The sequence below is a fragment of the Oryza glaberrima genome, chromosome 3 (assembly GCF_000147395.1).
Source record: "Oryza glaberrima chromosome 3, OglaRS2, whole genome shotgun sequence".
NCBI classification, from domain to species: Eukaryota; Viridiplantae; Streptophyta; class Magnoliopsida; order Poales; family Poaceae; genus Oryza; species Oryza glaberrima.
Genome location: NC_068328.1, coordinates 12780512 through 12795787, shown reverse-complemented (window position 1 = coordinate 12795787; position 15276 = coordinate 12780512).

Sequence of the window (15276 nt, the reverse complement as noted above, 5' to 3'; positions counted from 1 at the left end):
GGGATGATTTTCAACGATTTGGTCATATCAACGACGTTTTTGATAGCCGATTTTAGCCTTGCCTTCTGTTCTTCGACAGCCTGTGGGAGATTGGCTAGTTTCTTGTGCTCCATATCCAGCTCAGCATTGCATTCTTGGAGTTGTGCCATGAGATTAATCTTGCGAGCTTCAAGCCGATCGATATTTGATTTGATCGGGCCCTCAGATAACTGATCAAGTTTGGATTTCTCTGCGTGCACAAGCTGTCGATTGTGCTGGATTGTAGCTTCGATATCTTTGCGCTCCCGGCGGTCGGCTAACCTTTGTCTGGCCTTCTCCAGCTTGAATTGATGTTGCTCAAGGTAGACAGCTGGAGAAGGGCGTCGGCTAATTTATCCGGAAGAAGAGCTTGGATGTCTGTGAACCTTGCACGTATTGGTCCACAGTTGGTAACCAGGTTATCTAGTGATGCTCCTAGCCGATGGGAGATGTCTTCGAGCGTTCTCTTCACATCATCGGACAGAAGAGCTGTTGATTTACTGGTGGTGTCTTCTTCTGTTTCGTCAAGATAATCTTTAATGTCAAAGGAGAACAGATCGGCAAAAACCTACAAAAGATAATATCATGGATGGTTAAGGATCAAGAAACAACTGGCCGATATCGAGTTTATATTAACAAAACTTATTGGAATAGTAGGTGCAGCTAGTTGTTCTTCCCCCTCAACATGATGACTGTCTGCAGCCGATGGGGTGCGGCCGCCTGATTCTACCTGCACAAGAGGGGAAGAAGGAGGAGAAGGCTGCCAAAGGAATAAATGTTAGACATAATCGGCCCAGATCAGTAAATGAGATGATGGAAAGTATCTTACTAGTGGAGCTGGTTTAGGAGTTGACGCAGCCGATTTCTTCCTCACAGCAATTTTCTTTTTCTATAGTTACTAAAATTGTGAGGAATCGGCTATAAAGTAAAAAGATTATAGAAGGAGTCAAGAGAAGCTGCTTACTCTCAGGAAGTGGACTGGAGCAGAAGGAGTTGAAGGAGTATGCTTAGGTGAAGCCGATGGTGTTCTTTCTGTGTCACTTATTTCGGCTGCGGCTTGATCGACATCATCTCCAATCACTTCTTCATCCAGAGCTTGTTCGATGGATGGATCTAGAGCAGGCAGATCATCAGCTGGCGTGGTCTTCTTTGGCTTAGTTTTCTTCTTCAGAGCTGGGGCTAAAATATCCACAGCCGATGATCCGGTTTTCCGCTTCTTGCCGGCATCGGCTGGTTCTCTGATAAGTCCTTGGAGAAGTGCTGAGGTCTTGGGGGCATTGTAGCCGATGGCAGAGGGAGATGGCCCACCTCCATTTGGAATTAGACTCGGTGCATATTCAATGTCCTAGCCACTATTACTCCGGCGAGGAGGAGAAGATTCTGTTATCTGCAGATCAGAAGAAAAGGTTAATCAAGGTTCAAATCGGCTGTCGGTTGTTTAAGCAAGATTGATGAAGTGAAGATTTACCTGAGGAATGGCATCAGGGAATAGGTTCGTCATATACATGGAGGCCAATTGATGGAACAAGTGCAGCTTCCATTCACCCCACCATCTGTCAAATGCCCGGCTCCTGAACCTTGCCAACTTTATGTTCTCAATGCTGCCTAATGGAGGTCTAGGGATGTTCAGCAGCCGATCCATCATTAAGGTTGAAGAGATGTCACCTCTGCACTCGATCTTGTCGGCAAAATACAGGCCGATCGGCAGCTGTCCCATTCCGAGTTGTCTAGCCGATGACATTGGATGATAGAACTCATAGGAGATTTGGATACTTCTTCCTTGATGGATGCCAACAGGAAGGATGCACGGGCTGATAGCAGTAGTGAAGACTTCTTGAGATTGCTGAAATTTTTCGTGATTGATGTCTTCAAATCTGAAATCGGCTGGTAATTCAAACTCCATTAAGTCGGCGTAGAAGAACCAAACTCGGGCATCCTTCTGAAACCCATCATAAAATCTGAAGAACCAGTCTTTCAGAAGTTCAGCTGATAGCTTTGCTCCCGCATCGGCTGGTGTAGATGCATATTCTCCGTATGACATGCATCTACGATGAGTGCGTTCTTCTCCATCATCTTCCACAATCGGCTCTAACCTTGGAAATTCAGCTTCTGTCACAGATGACCGATTGACGACTTTCATGACTACCAGGTTTAGCCAGGATTGCAAAAGCCACCATGGTCCACCTACCCCAACTACTGAGCCGATAATTATCTTGGCCGATGCATTGTTCAACATTTGGTATAGATAGCCGAGAAGGATCTTGCCCAAGGGAAATTGTTTCTTCGATTCTAGGGCCTCGGCTAAGAATTGCCAGTTGGTTGTAGAACCGCAGCTTGATCCGTAGAAAAGAAATTTCTCCAACCACATTAGTAGAAAAGCCACATGTTCTCTAGGAGTGACTGGCCCTTTGCCCATATATGTTGTAATATATCCTGACCAACCCCCAATGCTCTTAGTCTTGAACTCAAAAGTATTCTTGGTATTCAAGTTCATGGGGTTGGCCGACGAGGTCACATCTAAACCGGTGAGCATGATGATATCCAGCAGAGTTTGGGTCATCGGCCCTTGGTTGAAGAGAAAGGCATTGAGAGTGTTGGACCAGAAATAGGTGGCAGCAGCTATCAGGGGTTCGTCCTTGGCCGAATTTGCTATTGTAAGGGCTAGGGCTTGGCTGATTCCAATCTCATCCCAATGAGCTTGTTTGCTAGCCGACATCCGTTTGTACCATGCAGGCTAGCTTTTCTCAAGAGAAGGCCAGGATTTAAAGGTGTTTTTCCAATGACTTATGTTTGGGTTGGCTGATCTGAAGGGGGTTCTATTGGTTTCGGCTATGATGAATTCAGTGGGGTCAAGATTGCCGATTGGACCAAGGAAGTATTGTTGGTCGTGCAACAAACTGGGGACCACAACTAGATTGGAGAGATGCTACGAGTCCAAAGCAACCGAGAAGAAGAAAGCGGTATAAGACAAGAGAAAATCAATCTGCCGCTAAGAGAAGGGGATCTAGCCTGTGGATACATACCTCTGCGTACTCGGCTGATGGTGTGGTAGACGGACTGGTCGATGGTGCAGCGGACAGACCGGCAGAAGTCAACATCGCCGCGGATGGGGATTTGGCCGAGGGAAGTCGCCTGGAAATCGCCTTGCGCATTGGGGAGATCGCCGAAGAGAGAGAAGACGAGATTTGCTTAAGCGGTGAAAACGGAAGTCACGGCGTGAAGATTCTCGGGGGCAACGGTTAGTATTTAAAGCGGAGCGATAACGGTCGAGAAAACGGCAAGTGCGAGTTTCCCTCGGAATCGGTATATGGCAAATCCGAAACATTATCCAATATTCCGGACTTGGGGGGCATGTGTTAACAACTAAATTTGGTAATCTAAGTATCGGAGATGAAGACTATATCGAAGCAAAATCCAAGTTCGAGATCGTATTGGAAACAGAGCAAGGATCGGCTGGACTCCGAATCGGCTACTACTAGATCGGCTGAGTCCGAGTCAGAAAGGGAGAGCCGATGCAGCCGATTCCGACAATACGACTCGGTGTACATCGTCGAATTGAGTTAATGTGCTTCATGATGATTGCCACGCACGGATAGAGTCCTGAGAAGGCAATTGTATCTATTAATTAGGATATTTTATGTAATTTCCTTAGAGATATATTTAGGCAAAAGTCTGCCGAAAAGACTTATGGTATCTTAGAGTTTGTTAGAGATAATAGTCGTGTCCGGTATGGACATATCCTGTAATTCTCGGGTATAAATAGACCCCGAGCCTCATGTAAAAAGATTTTTAACACACGTTCAATACAACTTCGGCGCATCGCCACCCTTTTGCTTTAATTTTATTTCGACGAGTTCTTGCTATGAATATATATAACCCCACTATTAATATATATTTCGATCTAAGTGATTTATACTGTCTCGGCATCGCGTCCGATCTATCCCAATCACTTGATTTAAGTATATATCGATATAGGGAGTATATATTGTTAATATCTACAGCCGATCGAGTAGGTTTAGTTTCTTCTTATTTATTCATGACTGCCGATCGATACATACACGACATCGGCTCAAAGATAAATGATATGTCATCGGCACCTAGCCGATCGGCTATCGTATATAGGATTAATCGCGGTTTCTTTGTCTTTATTTCTTGTTGATTGCAAGATCAAATCAACTGGCACGCTCATACATCTGAAGGCGAGTTTTGGACCTGCACTGGAGTTAAGCAGATCTCCCAGGCCTCATGTTTTCTGTCAACAGCCCAGCGGTTGACAGGATGCATGGCTTCGCTAAGCCGCTTCGTCGCAAGGATGGGAGAACTAGGACAAGCTTTCTTCGCCCTGCTCAAGAAGCAGGACAAGTTCGAGTGGACCCAAGAGGCCGAGAACGCGTTCATCACACTCAAACGCTACTTGTCAAACCCCCATTTACTCATTGTCCCTCAAATTAATGAAGAATTATTCCTGTATATCGCTGCTACACCTTATTTTGTGAGTATGGTTATCGTCATAGAGAGGGAAAAAGTACGACACCCGGTGTACTATGTCAGCGAGGCCCTCCACGACGCGAAAACTATATACCCACAGACATAGAAACTGCTTTACACCGTGGTCATGACATCAAGAAAGCTACGCCACTACTTCCAAGCCCACAAGGTCACGGTCATCTCTTCTTTCCCTTTGGGGGAGGTTGTCAGAAACAAAGACATCGTCGGCCTGATCGCTAAATAGGTAGTCGAGCTAAGCCAGTTTGATGTTCACTTCCTACCAAGGACAGCCATCAAGTCTCAAGTCTTAGCTGATTTCGTAGCTGACTGGACTATCCTAGAGGATAGACCAGACAGCCAACTAGATAACGAAACTTGGACCATGGCGTTTGACGGCGCGCTCAATAGCCAAGGAGCAGGAGCCGGGTTCATCTTGATATCTCCCTCCGGAGATCAATTCAAGCATGCAATCCACCTTAACTTCCGGGCAACAAACAACACAGCCGAGTACGAAGGTCTACTCGCGAGGATAAGAGCAGCAGCTGCACTCGGTGCTAAGCGACTAATCGTGAAAGGAGATTCCGAACTAGTTGCAAACCAAGTACAGAAAGACTACAAGTGCTCTAACCCCGAGTTAGCCAAATACCTCGCCAGAGTTCGAAAACTGGAACGCAGATTCGACGGGATCGAGGTTTCACACGTCTACCGAAAAGACAATGTCGAGCTAGATGACCTCTCATGCCGTGCTTCCAGACGAGAACCGCTTGAACCCGGAACATTCCTGGATATCCTGATGAAACCCTCCGTCAAGGACACGCACGACGAAAGTACCACAGCCAACACCGACATTACGCGGGGGCTGCAGAAGTCGCATACGTTGTTGCAAACATTGAGACAACGGACGACTGACGTATTCCGCTAATAAAATTCCTGGAGTCAGATGAGCTGCCGGATGATGACACAGAGGCAGAGAAGCTATCCCGTCAGGCCAAGATATACTACATGATCGGCAGAGATCCACAGGCATCCTCGACGGCACGGACGAAGCCTACTCCTCGGAGAAACCACCATCGGACGCATACTCGAACTCTGAGGGTTGGGAGATTGAGAAAGACTGAGTACTACCCACTGTACTCCGCAAGTCATACCGGAACGGAGGGTATGACGCAAAGTATAACCAAAAAGGGGCTAAAGAAGGCTCATTTGCATAAAGCTAGCATTTATAAACAGTAGTTGAAAGCAGTAAAACAATTGTAATAATTAGCCAATATTAAACCAATCACTGCTCAACGCTACACCACGTTGAGACAGGCCCAAATCACCACCTGCACTAATCAGTTCCATTAACTAACTAGGGGTGAGACTAATCATGGTGAATCTAGTTGACCACCCATAACCGCGGGCATGGCTATTCAAATAGTTTTACTATGATAAGAGGTGTACAACTGTACCCACAAGACACAGCCCCATGACACGTTACCGTGCACTAGCATGCCACCATGACATACCGGAAAGAGGCCGTGATAGGACCCTTCGCATAACCCCCTCTAACCAAACACACCACACCTCAGGTTTTACCCCCCACTCCTCGCAAGGCAGCCGTCAATGCCCTCTCGTACCTAGGTGAATCCGAAAACCGCATAGGCCGCCACAGGGCCCATCAGAACTCCATCACGCTCACCCTTGCCTGGATGCGTCAGCTAGAGGAGAGCTACACTACAAGCCCAGCCTTGCCCACGCTGGCTTGTGGCAAGTACGAGGAATTCTTCCAGGGTTTCCCGCGAACCGGTCCTTAATTGCCATGGGTGCGGCCATCAAAACCATGCACCCACAACCCACCATTTAATACATTTTAATTAACCAACACCACAGTGGTGGCACTAATCCAACATCAAACTATAATCTGAAGTCTATGTATTAGTGTGTTTCCCCCATTGTGTGCTAGTTGAACTAAGCATGGCTAAGCAATCCCTAATCCAACATCTAATCAAGTTACATCCCAAGCTAGCAAAGGAACAGGATAACAAATAATATGGCTGAGACAGTAGGTTAACATCCCATGGTAACATTATAAAACAATGCAATATTTAAGGAAAACAATAGAGCATTTGCAATCTGGGATCAACATGTTCAAGTGACAAGCACGACTTGCCTTGCTCTTCAGCTGGAGGAACCTCGGCGACTATCTCAAAGTACACCGGAGCGTCGGGAGAGCCGGAATCTATGCGACAAACAAAGCAAACAATGCAAACAGGCTATAAGACTACTAAAATAGAGAGAAAAAACCATTTTTAATAGATTCTTTGCAAGCAAACAATGCAAACAGGCTATAAGACTACTGAAACAGAGAAAAGAAACCATTTTTAATGGATTCTTTGCATTTTTCTTGATTTACTGAGACTTGAATGGGCTTAAACGGAGCACGGATGAATTTTCTTTGAATTTTAGAAGATTCACTATGTTTTTACTATAAAAGAAAAGGCCTTAATTGAACTATTGCGCATTAATTAACCCCCGATGACGTCAGCGAAGGTGGGCATCGACATGCGGGCCCCACATGTCATCGGCACAGAGGTGCCGGCCCATGGTGGACCGAGTCCATAGGACTGGGGATTGGAGCACCACGTGGCGCCGACGTGGCGGCTACGTGGGCTGCCACGTGGGCGGCGATGGCGCGCTACCGGGTGCACGTGCGGGCAGCTTAAGCCGGCCCAGCGGCCATGGCGCGCGGTGCGAGCTGGCGACCGGCGGCGAGCGGCCGACAGTGGCGCGGCGGCTAGGTGGCGGCTTAGCGGTACGGGAGAAAGAGAGAAAAGGGAGGAGGGGAGGCCTCACCGACGACGATTGACGACGGCGAGCGGCGGGAAACGGCGGTGATGGCGGGACGGGCTGCGGGATGACCTAAAGAGCAAAACGAGGGAGGTTAGAGAGTGAGAGAAAGACAGTGGCGAGCTAGGGTGCCGGCCGAAGGCGGCGACCATGGCGATGCTCACCGGCACAAAGGGGACGGCGGGTTCCGGCGGCGGATTCGGCCGACGGAGGGGTGGCGCTCGAGGCGGCTAACGGTAGCTAGCGGCGACCGGCGGCTAGCTCGAGACTTGTGAATTTTGGCCCAATTCATCGTGTCAATTCTGAGTTCTTGGCCCATCCATGCATAAGTCTGATTCTCGACATCGTCCGATTGATTTATCGTCTGAGTTGATGTCGATTCTGCTCCACTTTTATGGTTATTGTCTGCAAAATGTTAGTGAACCTAATACTAGTGGAATATTATTTTTCTAACATATATATGCATTACAAGCATAACTAGTTCCATTCTATTTTGGTAATATTGACGGTCAAAACTGACTGCTAACGACCGTAAACCAGAAAATGCTTGTTGGTATTTCTTACAACCACAAATAAATCTGCAAGTGCACGGAATACCGCTGTAGCACTTCACCTTCGGGTGACCCAAAAAGGATATCGAACTCAGAGAACGTGTCTAATCTACCTAAGGCTAAGACGATCCAAGGACAACAACTATAGGTAGGCTAGGCTAGAGAGGACTTTCTATGCCCGAAAGCTATTCGAGATCATCGACAGGTGCGTTCATGCAGATGATGCTCTATGGTGCAAGCAGGGAAAGAGCAAGGTGTTGACGACCAAATTTGGTAACATCAGCATCGGAAAAGATGATTAGATCAAAGTGGAGTCGGAGGCGGAGATCGATTCAGGAAGAGAGCAGGAATCGGCTAGAGTCCAGATCGGCTACGATTAGGATCGGCTGAGTCCGAGTCGGACTAGGTGGGCTAATGCAGCCGATTTTGACAATACAACTTGGTGTGTGACATCGGGTTGAATTGAGGTGCTTCAAGATTATTGCCGCGCATGGATAGAGTCCCGAGGAGGCAATTGTATCTATTAATTAGGATATTTTATATAATTTCCTTAGGGATATGCTTGGGCAAAAGTCTGCCGCAAAGACTTATGGTATATTAGAGTTTGTTAGAGATAATAGTCATGTCCGGTATGGACATATCTTGTAATTCTCGGGTATAAATAAGATCCCGAGCCCTATGTAATTTTTAACACACACGTTCAATACAATTTCGGCGCATCGCCACCCTTTTGCTTTTGTTTTATTTCGACGAGTTCTTGCTTTCGGGTTGAGCTACATCGGTTTCGATCTTCAACAAGAGGTAAAACTTGTTATGGCGGCTTGCGTTCTCGGGATTTGTGCTTCCATCTTTATGATACTCTAATCTTATTTATGTAATTCGTCGAGTTATCATATATCTCACATAATCTCTGGCAATATTGCTATCTAATCTACAATCGGCTAACATCTATTAGTAGAGGGCAGCTGATTAGGTTAGATCCCGACTTTAATTTAGATTATGCAAGATATCTACCACTCTATGAAACTTGCAGTGGCTTGATTGTCTAGATATTGTTCTTCTTTTCATACTTAATGCTGTATCAGTTGAGTTTGATCTATTAAGTCATGCTTAGAATATCAATCTCTAGCCTGCTTTCTGGTTGCCGATTAGGGTAGCATCGGAGTTTCAGCCGATCTTATCTGGTTTAACTACATTTGCTCTACATGCTTCATTGATATGTTAAATCTACCCTTTATGTCAAGATATTGTTGCATTTACATATATTAAGCTTCTGTTTAGTATATTCTAATTGTTTTAATATCTTAACATAGAGTCGTATCGGAGTATTAGCCGATACATGCTAGATCTATCTGATCGGCAATGCTATAAACATATATAGTTCCGTTATTAACATATATTCCAATCTAAGTGATTTATATTGTCTCGGCATGGCGACCGATCTATCCCGATCACTTGATTTAAGTATATGTCGATATAAGAATTATATATTGTTAATATCTACAGCCGATCGAGTAGATTTAGTTCTTTATCATCTATTTCCAGCCGCCGATCGATTCACATATGACATCGGCTCAGAGGTAAATGATATGTCATCGGCACTTAGCCGATCGGCTATTATTTGTGGATTTAACTACGGTTTCCTTGTCTTTGTTTCTTGTTGATTGCAGGATCAAATCAACTAGCACGCTAGCATATCCGAAGGCAAGTTTTGGACCTACACTGGAGTTAAGCAGATCTCCCAAGCCTCGTGTTTTTCATCAACACGCTTTTGGCACGCCCGGTGGGACCGATTAGAAGTCAGAAGTCTTCTCATGGACGGCAAGCTGCCAACATCACCATCCTCGGCTAGCCCAGGTTCTGTTAAAGAGAAGGTCCAGCAATTAGACCAATCTGACGTTAATGAGGGCAACGTCATGACCATTACTCCAAATAATCTAACACCTGATCAGAAGAAGGAGTTTGAAGCAATGATGTAGCAAGCACGGAACCAGTTCTTGAACTCATTTATGCATACCCGCAAGGGGACAGTGGTGCAAAAGTATCAGGTGCGAGTGGTGGCTGATGTCCCCGGGACCGGTTCGTCCAAGGATGGGGGAGTGAAACAAGCCCCGGATGGCTCGGCTCAACCGAGCAACAAAGGTGTTGCGGATGATTCTCAAGGAGTTCAAGGTGATCGTGCCCAGGGAGTTTAAGGTGAAGGCCCTAATCAGAATGGCAATGCATCACAAGAGTTTTTCAATAACTTCCAAGATCGTGTTGACTATGCCGTGCACAATGCTTTGATCAATCAATCCGGGGTATTAGTCAATACCTTGTCAAATATGATGAAGTCAATAGTCGATGGTACGATAGCTGAATACCAGGCTGCGGGCCCAATTTATTTGCAAGGAGGTGTATTTCCATATTATCGGCCTTTGATCACCAATACTCATCCACCCGTTCAAGAAATTCCTTCTATTGCACCATCGGCTCAGCCGATGTGTCACGACCGGAAATAGCCCAACGGGCGTTCCTTACGTGCGTGTATTATTCCTTGTCCCAGGAGGCAAGGTACACCAGAAGTTGATACAATTCAGAGTTTAATAAGCGGAAGTGTAAATAGTTAATTATTACATGGGCAGCGACGGCCCAGCACACTCAAAGACAACGAAAAACAGCGGAAGACTAAGGCGACGACCACAGGCGCTTGACGGCAGGCACGAGCTAGACACCAAGGCCTTCATCATCCAGGGGCTCCTCTTCTGGGTTTGGGAGAAAATTGAGCAAGACTGAGTACAACCACCGTACTCAACAAGACACACCCATAAGTGCAGAATAAATGCAAAGGAGTACAATGGAGTTATAATATAGGGGGGTTAGGGTTTGCAGTAAGCAGCATTAAAAGACACTTAGTTGCTCAAAGCTATTTTGTAAACACGATTCTAGAGCTGTACAATATTATTAATCAAGGCCGTGAACCCACACGAACCTGCCTTAACCCAAGGCCTATGATGATTCAGACCGAACTGGCAACCCGACCCTGGGTCCCAGCTCGTCCCAAGCCAACCCAGGCCAACCATTCCACATTTTAGTTGTTAAGCAGGTTTTAAGAATTAAAACACTAACTTGGGTACATTGCTCGGCTTGCCCATAACCGAGGGCGTGGCTATTCGAATAGGTTTTACTCTGATCAGAGGTGTACATCTTTACCCACAAGACACGTCTTCCTCACGTGCAACCACGTGCCACATACCACCACGGCATATGGACGGAAGACATGACATAGTTTCCAACCCATCCTAGCCATAGACAAGAGTACCGACCCAACCCCACCTACGGCCGGAACCCCCGGGACAGGTAGGCAGGACTGAGCCCCTAGCAGCAGGACACCGGTCCTGTGCCATGACATCTCGACTACCGGGCCGCAGCTCGTGTAGCCTTCATTTGCCCTAGAGATGTCCATCGACCCCCGACTTCGTCCATCTCCATCCGTGTACTTTTGTTTATAACCAGACTGAGCCACAAACTAAGCCTTACCCATTAGACATGTGGAAGTACGGTAGTGCTTTGCAACAGAGGCCCGAAGACCGGTCCTTATATGGCCGAGGTGCTACCATCAAAACCATGCACCCCGAGCCCAGCCTAAAACCATTTTGAGGGTTTTGAATAGAGGGAGAGGTGTGAATCCAATTTCACAATAATCCAACCATTCCAATATGTCCAGGTGATATGAATATTCCCAAAGTCTAGAGTTATAAAACCACCCTATGTTGTCCTATTAAACAGCGAAGCATCTACCTAAATTCATACTGGTGGAACCATGAATAAAATGTCCACTAGTTGGGGTTTTGTTTATCCTAGGGTGAACAAGGTAATAATAATAACAATAACAATAATAAGTTCATAACAAAGGTAAATAGGCATGGCTAAATAAAACAGTGATAACGCGGGAATTTTAAATAAAGCGGTAATGCAATAATTTAAATCAAAATAACTTTATAAACTGGGATTCAATATGTTCAAGGATGATGTGACTTGAGTTGCTCGCTTTCCCAAACGTCGGCTTCGACCTCCACGAAGAGCGGATCTTCCGAAGCTTGAACTCTATGTTTTTGATCATTTACAGGACAAAGTCCTCATCTTCAACCTCCAGCAGCCCGATGGACTGGGAGCTTGGCCATGGCTTTGGCGAGCTCGTCGGCGACGATTGGTGGCTCAATTGGGAATGAGGTCAAAAGATAAAATGAATAGAATGCTCTCACAATTTGTCGCGTCCCAAATCGACCCTAAAATACATCCTCTAAATTATGCCTAGAATAATTAAAATGCTTGTGAAAGCCTTCAAAAATTAAAATGTGCAAAGTTAAAAGTCAAATAGGGCTTGGAGGATTTTTGTATATTTCCTAAAAGCCTAAAATGTGTAAATAAATTTTAGTGGAATTTTCAGAGCACAAATAATAATTATTAAGAAATAAACAAAGTTAAAAAGGTTTTATAAAAAGAAAACCCTAAAAATCACCCTCTCCCCTCTAATGGGCCGAATTCGGCCCATCTCCCTCCTCCTCTCTCCTCTCCCCCGCGGCCCACTCGGCCCTCCCCGCGCGCGCGCCGCTGACGGGCGGGCCCGCCCGCCACCCTCGCTGATGGGTGGGGCCCACCCGTCATCCCCTTCCTCCCGCCGCCCCCGCCGCCTCGCCCGCGCCTAGCGCCGCCGCCGCCGCGAATCCCGCCGCCTCCCGCCGTCCCTGCGCGCAATAAAGTGGGGGGAATTATTCCCCGGGATCCCCTCCCCCTTTCCCCCCATTTTTCCCTCCCTCTCTCCCTCGGATTTGTTTGGAAACCTCTCCCCTAACCTCGCCGGCGCCATTAATGGCGGCCGGGCCTCCCGCGCCCGTTTCCCCCTCCTCCGGCCGCCCGCTCTCACTCCCAACCCTATATAAACCCTCCCCGAGCTCCCCACCACCGTTTCCGCCACTCACCGCCCTCTCTCCTCGCCGGAATCGAGCTCGCGCCGTCGCTCTCTATCTTCGCCGTCGCCGCCGAGCTCCGGTCCGCCGCCGTCGTCGCCCCAGACCACCTCCCACCTTGGCGCCGCCTCCTTCGGCTTCGCCGCATCCTCGCCAACCTCGTCCACCCCTCCGTTTCGCTCGCCGACCGCCGGAGCGCCGTCGACCCCGTCCACCCGAGCCGCGCCGCCGCCTTCCTCCGCTCCGGTCGCCGTTTCCGTCGTCGCCGTCGACCCGGGGTGAGCCATGGACCGCCGCTTCGTTTCCCCCTTTCCCTCCCCTCTCCCGGCCGCCGCTCCGCCGTGCCTATGGCCGCCGCCGGCGACCATAGGGGCGTGGGCGCGCCGCCTCCCGCCGGCCGCGCCGACGTGGCCGCCTCCGGGCGCGCCTAGCGGCTGCCGCGTGGGGCCCGGCCGTCAGCCGCCCGCGCCCTCGGGTGCGGCTGACGCGTGGGGCCCACGGCGCCGGCCGGTGTGAGCCGGGTGCACTCGGTCCACCGTGGACAGTGAGGCTGCCGCGTGGGTCCCACTCCCGTGGACCCGGTCCGCGCGCCCTCTCTCCCGGCTGACGCAATAAATATATTTTTAAATTAAGATTTAAATGAAGAAATTCGTAAATATTCATTTAAAGAGCATATAAACTTCAAATGGCCATAACTTGGCCATTTGAACTCGGAATTGGACCGTTCAAGTCTCTAATTTTTCCTTAAGAAGTCAAGAACCCATTTTTGTGCTTTGTTCCTGCTTGTTATATGGAGTTTATTAGAGTAAAAGCCCTTTTATTTTCCGTTGGTCGTGTAGACGCTGCAGCTTCGGAAGATCCGCTCTTCGTGGAGGTTGAAGCCGACGTTTGGGAAAGCGAGCAAGGCAAGTCACATCATCCTTGAACATATTGAATCCCAGTTTATAAAGTTATTTTGATTTAAATTATTGCATTACCGCTTTATTTAAAATTCCCGCGTTATCACTGTTTTATTTAGCCATGCCTATTTACCTTTGTTATGAACTTATTATTGTTATTGTTATTATTATTACCTTGTTCACCCTAGGATAAACAAAACCCCAACTGCGGGGCATGTGCGTTGTCCTGGGATATCCGCATGGAGTGGACTACCAGGGCAAGCAGCTCCCGGAGCAGGAGGGTGACGATGCCGAGCCCCACGCTGCTTGGGAGGTCACTGCAGTGATCCTCACTGGCTCTCCCGAGAGGACTTCGTTGGCAGTCACCGCGGGAGGAGATTCCTTCTCCGCCGCTTGCCAGAACGCCGCACTCCTCGCCATCGGCACTCTTCACCAGCGCTACCCGGACGAGTTGCAGCACTCGCCCTACCGCTACCACCCTCGTCGCGGAGGAGCCCGCGACTACGCCACCTTCCGGGATGCTAGCTCGGAGGATGACGCTACCATCATGCACCTGGCACGCATGGTGGAGGCGTACGACGCGGCTCGTATCGACTTCCATCATATGGTGCGCCGTGGGATGGTTGAGAACAACATGAAGATCCTGGAGCTGCGTCAGGAGAATCTGCAGCTGAAGAAGGACCTAGACGCGCTGGAGGCGCAGCTGTGTCAGCTCAAGGTCGCCCAGGGAGAGGTCTGCCGTCCCAAGCGCCGCCGCGTCTGCCGCAGCCAGAAGATCACCGCCCGCAAGAGCACCTCCAGGCCTGAGCTTGTTCGTCAGTCCTTGGCGTGGACCTGCTTTGTGGAGACCCCTCGTGCCGAGCCCGCGCCCGTGATTCCTTAGGAGGGGGAAGCCTCCGGCGTTGGAAGCACGGAGGATGCGCTGCTGCTCACCTTCCGCCCTGGCCCGTCGCAGAAGTAGACGAGCAGTTAGTAGGCTTGCGCGTGTGTTCTTTCTCGTTTGTCTTCCTGTTGGAGTCGTGTGGGGCATGGTTGTACCGGTGTGTGGTATGACTGTGTCGGAGCCTGTCTTCATTTTATTTGCTTAAGCAACTTGAACCTTAATGAACCCATTTCAATAGCAGTAATAAATTCAAGAATTATGGTAGTCGTGGGTGATTAGTTTTAATAGTCTGTTCTCTCTCTTGGCTGGTTCTGTATGGGATATTTCAGATGGTGACAACCAGGAGAAGTGCTGCTACCGGTGAAAGCAACCAACCCGAAGGCAGCAACCACAACAACCATGGCAGCCCACCTCCCCCTCCTCCCCCGCCTCCACCGCCACCACCAGACACCAACACCCTCCTCACCCAAATCCTCGCCCAGCAGGCCAACATGATGGCTGCTTTCCTCCACCACATCCAAAATCCACCACAGCATAATGCTTCACCTCCACCCCCACCCCCGCAACATTCTAAACTCGCCGAGTTCCTCCGCATCCGTCCGCCTACCTTCTCTAGCTCCAATAACCCCGTGGATGCTTTGGATTGGTTGCATGCCGTG